Genomic DNA, 8,419 nt, shown 5'->3' on the forward strand with positions numbered 1-8,419 from the left:
GATTCATGGGTTAGGGAGATTAAGGGTGATTAAGCTAGATCTAAGGTGTTTAGGTATAGATCAATCTTATTCCTTGCTAGTAGAGGGCTTTTAATGTAACTTTAGAGTTGGCCTCTCTAAAGTTGAGCTCTAGGCATTTCATACCCGGAAGGTGTTTGATGAAATGCCTGAACCAACTCTCCTAAGCTTTTAACATCCTTTACCAAAGGAATTTGTTGTTAAAGGTGTTAAGATGGCTAGTAGACTTGAGATTAATGATTACTTAGATAACATTCAACCAAAGGAATTTGATGCTTGAGTTATCTAGGTAAATGAGCATTCATCTAGGGATAGAGTTTGCTTAGGATTGTGTCTAGGCCTAAGGTAGATATAGATTGGTTAAAAGTTGACACCTTTAGGTTGAATCTTGATCACCCAAGATCAATTCCCATAGCCCATGAGTTCTCCATTCTTATAAGAAAGAAAGCTTTGTCCTTTATTGTATTTTAGGTAGTAATCTAGTTTCAAATCATCTCAAAAACTGGTAGCACTTAGATTAAGCATGGTCTTGCATTCCCTTTGCATCATAATCACTTAGGACTGGTTTGACATCCTGTATATTACAACATTTGATTAGGGGCCTTGAAACCCCTATCATCAAATTGGCGCCGTTGCCAAATTCTAAGTTGATTGTGACATTGGGATTTAGTCATTTGCTTGAGAGTAAGTCAATTTTTATTTAATTGTGTTATTGCTTCTCTTTGTTCTTCTCTCTTTGCATTTCAGGTGTATGAACACAAGGAGCAGAGGTCCAACAAACCTAGTTCCAAGAGTTGAAGACATTAGAGCACTTGAGAGGGAGATAGCAAGACAAAGAAGAGAAGTAGAGCAACAGGCTCACTTGCAAGTGTTGGGGTTTGATATGGAGAATCTACCTCAAGATGGTGAAGCCCAAGGACGAAATGGTCCAAGAGATGATCCTTTTAGACCACAGCGCCAGCCACAACATCCACAGTGCCAAGCTCGTGCCATTGGAGCCTATGATCAACCTCACATTCATGGTCATAGGTTGGGAATCAGAGCACCAGCAGTGGAGAACAACAACTTCGAGATCAAGTCAGGGCTGCTCAACACTATAGAGAACAACAAGTATCATGGTCTTGCTGCTGAAGACCCTTTTGATCACTTGTACAAGTTTGATCAGTACTGTGGCTTGTCCAAGACAAATGGTGTTTCTGAAGATGCTTTCAAGCTGAAGCTATTTCCTTTCTCTTTGGGAGACAAGGCACACCAATGGGAGAAGACTCTTCCAAGTGACACTGTCACTACTTGGGAAGATTGCAAGAGAGCTTTCCTAGAAAAGTTCTTCTCTACTTCAAGGACAGCTAAGATCAGGAACGAAATCTCCGGGTTTCAACAAAAAGGTCTAGAGAGCTTCAGTGAAGCATGGGAGAGATTCAAGGGTTATTGGTCTCAATGCCCTCATCATGGTTTCAGCAAGGAGAGCTTGCTTAGCACCTTCTATAGAGGAGCCTTACCACAGTGCAGAAACAGGCTTGATACTGCCAACAATGGTTTTTTCTTGGGGAGAACTGAAGAAGAAGCAGAGGAACTGGTGGAGAACATGGCTAAGAGCGACTCAGTCTACAGCGAGGAGCATGATAGGGTCAACAGAAATGATGGCCAACAGACAAAGAAAGAGATCAAGTCCTTGCAGGAGAAGATGGACTTGCTTCTTTCTAACCAAGCTAAACAAGAGCAGGTCTACTTTGTAGGTGGTCCTATTCAAGAGATTCCTCCCAAGATTAATGAGGTTGATGGTTTGGAAGGACAAGAAGAGCTGTGCTTCATCAACAACAATGGTTCTTGGTACAGGAAGGAACCTAACTTTCAGTACAACAACTACCAGCAAAAGTCCTACTCAAACAACCAGCAAGGAGGATACCAGAAGAGGCAAAACACTCAGCAAGGGAGCTATCAGCCTAGGCAAAACACCCCTCCTTGTTTCAACAATAACAACAATCAGTCTACTCAAGCTCAAGGAAGTTCTTCACAGGCTCCAGCTTCAGATACAAGTGTGGATGCAATGTTCAAGAAACTTTTGGATTTTGAGGCCAAGAATGAGAAGACAATGGGTTATGAGTTCACGAAAATTCACTCCAAGATTGATGGAAGTTACAATGAGCTCAACAACAAGATCCGCCATTTGGAGAATCAGTTTGCTTCAATGAACTCTCAGCCAAGTCGCCAACAAGGGGCATTACCTGGAAAGCCAGAGCAAAATCCCAAGGAGACAATGAAAGCCATCACCCTTAGGAGTGGAAAACAGCTACCACCAAGAACTCTCATTAGGGATAATGAGAAGCAAGATGGGGAGGTAGTCATCAATGTGGATGATGATGTGGTTATTATGGATGAGAAGACCAATGAAGAGATCTTGGAGAAAATAGTTGAAGCAAAAGGAAAGGGTAAAATTGGAGAAGAAAAGAAGGGGGAGAACAAGAATGAAGTTGCTACTTCATCAAAAGGAGCTCTATTCAATCCTCCTCCCTATGAACCAAAACTTCCTTTTCCCGGTAGATTCAAGAGACAGCTTTTGGAGCAATACAAGGCTTTATTTGAGAAGCAAATGAGTGAAGTTCGGATTACTATGCCCATAATTGATGCCTTCATGCTAGTGCCTCAATACAGCAAGTTCCTCAAGGATGCTGTAACTAAGAAGAAGAAGGAGATGGAAGGCATGGTGGTTCTTACTCATGAGTGTAGTGCTATTATCCAAAGGCTAACCATCCCTAAGAAGCTTGAAGATCCAGGAAGCTTTACTTTACCTTGTGCCATTGGGCAATTTACTTTTGAGAGGTGTCTATGCGATTTGGGAGCAAGTGTGAGCCTTATGCCTCTCTCCATTGCTAAAAGGCTTGGCTTTACACAATACAAGAAGTGTAGACTCTCTCTTGTGCTAGCTGATCGCTCAGTGAAGATTCCCATTGGTATCCTAGAAGATCTCTCTGTTATGGTTAGAAATTGTGAGATTCCTACAGATTTTGTGGTGTTAGAGATGGATGAAGAACCAACAGATCCTTTGATATTGGGGAGACCTTTCTTGGCTACAGCAGGAGCAGTTGTGAATGTTAAGGAAAGGAAGATTGATCTTCACCTTGGAAAGGGAAACATTCTTCACTTTGACATCAAGGAGGTGATGAAGAAGCCTATTACTCAAAGCCAAGCATTCTACATTGAGGAGATGGAGGTTTTAGCTGATGAACTTCTAGAGGAGTTGGCACTTGAAGACTCTCTACAACATGCCTTAACAATTGAGAGAGAGGTCCAAATGGTTGAGAACAAGGAAAGTGATGCTTATGTGAAGATGCTGGACTCTCACACGGAGATTAGTGATGAAGAACAGAATGAGGAGCTTTCATATGAGGATCACCATGCTTCCTCAGCTACTCAACAAGAGAATCTCCAAGAGGATGATTGGAGTGAACTCAAAGCACCAAAAGTGGAGCTTAAACCTCTTCCCCATGGTGTAAGGTATGCTTTCCTTGGCCCTAATGAGACTTACCCTGTCATAGTGAGTAGTGAGCTTAGTGAAGATGAATTGTCTAAACTTTTGAATGAACTTAAAAAGTATAGAAAGGCAATAGGCTACTCACTAGATGATATTAAAGGGCTATCACCTTCTTTATGCATGCATAGGATACATCTAGAGGATGAATCTATGACTTCTATAGAACATCAAAGAAGGTTGAACCCCAACTTGAAGGATGTTGTTAAGAAAGAGATTCTAAAACTCTTAGATGCAGGAGTCATCTATCCTATTTCGGATAGCAAATGGGTGTCTCCTGTGCATGTTGTTCCAAAGAAAGGAGGAATGACTGTGGTTAAAAATGATAAGGATGAACTAATACCAACAAGAACAATAACAGGACATAGGATGTGCATAGATTATCGAAAACTTAACAAAGCATCTAGAAAGGATCATTTTCCATTGCCATTCATTGATCAAATGCTTGAGAGACTTGCAAATCATCCATATTATTGTTTTCTTGATGGGTATTCAGGGTTCTTCCAAATCCCCATACATCCAAATGATCAAGAGAAAACGACTTTCACATGCCCCTATGGTACCTTTGCTTATCGAAGGATGCCATTTGGGCTATGTAATGCTCCAGCCACTTTCCAAAGATGCATGATGTCTATTTTCTCTGATCTTATAGAGGATGTTGTGGAGGTGTTTATGGATGATTTCTCTGTCTACGGATCTTCGTTTTCTGCTTGTTTGTCAAATCTTAGCAGGGTCCTCAAGAGATGTGAAGAGACCAACCTTGTGCTGAACTGGGAGAAGTGTCACTTCATGGTTAAGGAAGGGATTGTGCTTGGACACAAGATTTCAGAGAGGGGGATTGAGGTAGACAAGGCCAAGATTGAAGTGATGGTTGGGTTAGCTGCACCAAAGACGGTTAAAGACATTAGAAGCTTCCTCGGTCATGCTGGATTCTATAGAAGATTCATCCAAGACTTCTCGATGATAGCAAGGCCAATGACTAAGCTTCTATGCAAGGAGGCTGCATTCGTCTTTGATTGGGAATGTCTACAAGCCTTCAAGAAGTTGAAGGAGAAGCTGGTTAGCGCCCCCATTGTGCAGCCACCAGATTGGGATCTCCCCTTTGAGATCATGTGTGATGCTAGTGACTATGCTGTGGGAGCTGTTCTTGGTCAAAAGAAGGACAAGAAGACTCATGTGATCTACTATGCGAGTAAAACTCTTGATGAAGCCCAAATGAAGTATGCTACAACTGAGAAGGAGTTGCTAGCCATTGTCTATGCCTTTGAGAAGTTCAGAAGCTACTTAGTTGGGTCAAAGGTCATAGTCTACACTGATCATGCTGCATTGAGACACCTCATGGCCAAGAAGGATGCTAAGCCAAGGCTGTTGAGGTGGATCTTGCTGCTACAAGAGTTTGACCTTGAGATTAGAGACAAGCCAGGAGTTGAGAATGGTGTAGCTGATCACTTATCTAGACTGAAGATTGAGAGTGGGATCCCTATTGATGAAGGGCTTCCAGAAGAGCAGATCATGGCAATTGGAGCGGTGGTAGCAGTTTGTGAAACTGGAAAGAAGCTTGAAGAAGTGAAGGCAACTGAAGAGAAAGGGCCTTGGTATGCTGATTTGGTGAACTACTTAGCTTGTGGAAGAGAGCCACTTGATCTTGAGGGATATGCCAAGAAGAAGTTCTACAAAGATGTGAAGAGATACTATTGGGATGAACCTTACCTCTACATCCTTTGTAGAGATCAACTCTATAGAAGAGCAGTAGCTGATGAAGAAGTTGAAGGGATCCTCACACACTGTCATGGATCATCCTATGGAGGGCACTTTGCTACTTTCAAGACTGTCTCAAAGGTGTTACAAGCTGGGTTTTGGTGGCCTCATATGTTCAAAGACACTCAAGACTTTGTCTCTAGGTGTGATTCATGCCAAAGGAGAGGGAACATCACCAAAAGGAATGAGATGCCTCAAAACCCAATTCTAGAAGTGGAGGTGTTTGATGTGTGGGGTATTGACTTCATGGGACCATTCCATCATCTTTTGGCAACAAATACATCCTTGTAGCTGTTGACTATGTCTCCAAGTGGGTAGAAGCTGTGGCAAGTCCCACCAATGATTCTAGAGTGGTGATAAAGATGTTCAAAAGCACCATCTTTCCAAGGTTTGGAGTTCCAAGAGCTGTCATCAGTGATGGAGGTTCTCACTTCATCAACAAGCTTTTTGAAAGTCTTCTCAAGAAGAATGGTGTGAAGCATAAGGTTGCAACTCCCTACCATCCTCAGACAAGTGGTCAAGTTGAGATCTCCAACAGAGAAATCAAGTCTATTTTGGAGAAAACAGTGGGGACTACAAGGAAAGATTGGTCCATCAAGCTAGATGACGCACTATGGGCTTATAGGACTGCTTACAAGACTCCTTTAGGAACCACACCTTTCAACCTTGTGTATGGGAAGGCTTGTCATCTACCGGTTGAACTTGAGTACAAAGCATTGTGGGCTGTTAAGTTGCTGAACTTTGACATCAAGAGTGCCAAGGAGAAGAGACTTCTCCAACTCAATGAACTGGAGGAGATCCGACTTGATGCTTTTGAGAACTCAAGGATTTACAACGAGAAAACCAAAGCTTTTCATGACAAGAAGATCTTGAAGAGAGAATTCAGTGCTGGAGATCAAGTGCTTCTCTACAACTCTAGACTGAAGTTGTTCCCCGGGAAGCTCAAGTCAAGATGGTCCGGTCCTTTCAAGATCAAGGAAGTTAGGCCATATGGGGCAATTGTGTTATGGAACAAGGATGGTGGAGACTTTACAGTCAATGGACAGAGGGTTAAGCTCGACATGGGAGCCACAACAGAGGACGAGAAAACCTCGGTTCCTCTCTCCGACCCCATTCCCGCCTAACCAAAAAGAAAGGAAGTCAAGCTAGAGACTTAAAACAAGCTCAATGGGGAGGAAGTCCCATGTCTATCCTTGTACATATTTTTATCTTTTTTTTCTATTTCTAGTATGTCTTTGGTTATTTTTCTGTGTCTATCAGATCATCAAGTCCAAAAGGAGAAGTTGTGGACATGAACAAGGTGTAGAGAGGTTCAAAACGCTCACAGCGGCCACGCACAGTGGCCCTCACACACCGCTGCGACCAAACGAGAAGATGAGAAATATGCTTTAAGTGTCACAGCGGTCTCTCGGAGCGGTCTACTCAAGCCGCTGTGAAAATACTCTGCTCCCTGCCCGATTCGTACTTGTCGCAGCGGTCTGTGAGGTTTCGTGGCAAGAAGCCGTTGTGGGAGTTGCAGCGGCCTATTGGAGCGGTGTCGAGTGACCGCTGCGGGTTTAAATCACGCGAACTGACGTCGATTTCCTGTTTAATTAACTGAACCGGATCGAAACCATCAACCAGTCGCGAGCTACTCCTTCTTCTTCTCCAAAATCGTATCTCTCTTTCTCCCTTATCACAAAACTTCATACTTTCATTCTCCAAAGCTTAAGAACTCATAACTCTCTCAATTCTACACCAAATTCGTTGATTCAAGTTGCTATCTCCGTGATTTCACTTCGACTTTTCATTTTTCTACCCTTGTTTATCTGAAACAAGCTAAGGTATAGAGAAATCGCCATCTAATTTTCGCATTCAAAATTTCCAACTTTTTTCAAAGTGGTTGCATGGTTGATTTCTTGTTCAATACTCGTTAATTATGTCCTTTTAGGCTTGATTGATGAGTTGGATAGATGAAAAACGAGTCTAATTGAGCTGAATTAGGATTTGAAAAAGTTAGGGTTCATATTGGGGGTTTTCAAAAATTGACATGGGATTGATTGTTTGATGTTAGAATTGGGTCTATTGAGTTATATAAGATGAATATGAACGCCCCATGTTGCTTCTGAACTTATTAACTCTTCACAAGCTTTAGTTTGTTTCTTATTGATCGTATCACTTGTACATTTTTGAGCTTGTTGATAGCATGACATGGGGAAAGATCGCGGACCCGTAACTGATCGCATTGTGGATGTAGGCACTTCGTCTCGAGCTGGGACAAGAACCAACCCACCATGAGCAGGCCGACCAACGCCAAACCCACCAGCTCAGGTTTACCGGCGCAAAGCTCCACAGCGAAAAGAAAAGTCGCCAGCTGAAAGAGCGACATTGGAGGCAGAGATCGAAGAGATGATAGAAGAGGGTCTTAGAGCTGAGACTGAAGATGAGGAGGAGGAAACACCTGCTCCCAAGCCAGCTAAGAAGCGGAAGAGAGTACCCCCAACCAGCAAACCGACTTCAGCGCAACTCTATGAGCGCCTTTGTGATGACATCAAATGGAGCCCGATGAGATTTCCAGATGTTGAGGCTCTTCGTACGCTTGGGATCTATGAAGATGTGAGAATGATTCTCCGGAACATGGGCATGGAGTCACTACTTGGTATGAGCTACGGAGTTCATAAGGAGGTCTCTTGTGAGTTCATGTCTACATTCTCAGTTCGATACCATTGCGATGCACATAGGACCGAGGGGTTTGGGCGCATCAGCTTTGAGATCAATGAGAAAACCTACAAGGTGGGTTTCAAGAAGCTAAGCTCCATTCTCAGTTTCTCAGACAACTGTGGGTCGTTTCTACCTGCTAGGTCGGCAATTGTGGATGACATATGGGCAGTGATTACGGGGTGGTCGCGTACAGCGGGAGAGGACAAGAGCAATGACATCTCTAACCCGGGAGTGAGATATGCCCACAAGGTTCTTACTCACACCTTTTACTCACGGAGGGAACCGGGCGGAGCAAACGATGATGAGCTAAAACTTCTGGCTCTTGGACTTCTCCCGATTCTTGAGGAAGGAACGCTACTCCACACCGATCCGAAAGATTTTGAGGACTTGGGACTTGTGGGATTGTTGATGAAG

The 8,419-nt window shown here is 43.1% G+C and overlaps 1 non-coding gene and 1 pseudogene across 1 annotated transcript; one reads left to right on the top strand and one right to left on the bottom strand.

Annotated features, from left to right (window-relative positions):
• Positions 1 to 804: 804 nt before the first annotated feature.
• LOC125584572 lies at positions 805 to 6,482 on the top strand (annotated as a pseudogene).
• Positions 1,367 to 1,473, bottom strand: LOC125584582. The gene has a single exon (XR_007321495.1). It is a non-coding gene; the product is annotated as a small nucleolar RNA R71 (small nucleolar RNA).
• Positions 6,483 to 8,419: the final 1,937 nt, after the last annotated feature.

Source organism: Brassica napus, chromosome C3 (genome assembly GCF_020379485.1).
Source record: "Brassica napus cultivar Da-Ae chromosome C3, Da-Ae, whole genome shotgun sequence".
NCBI lineage: Eukaryota > Viridiplantae > Streptophyta > Magnoliopsida > Brassicales > Brassicaceae > Brassica > Brassica napus.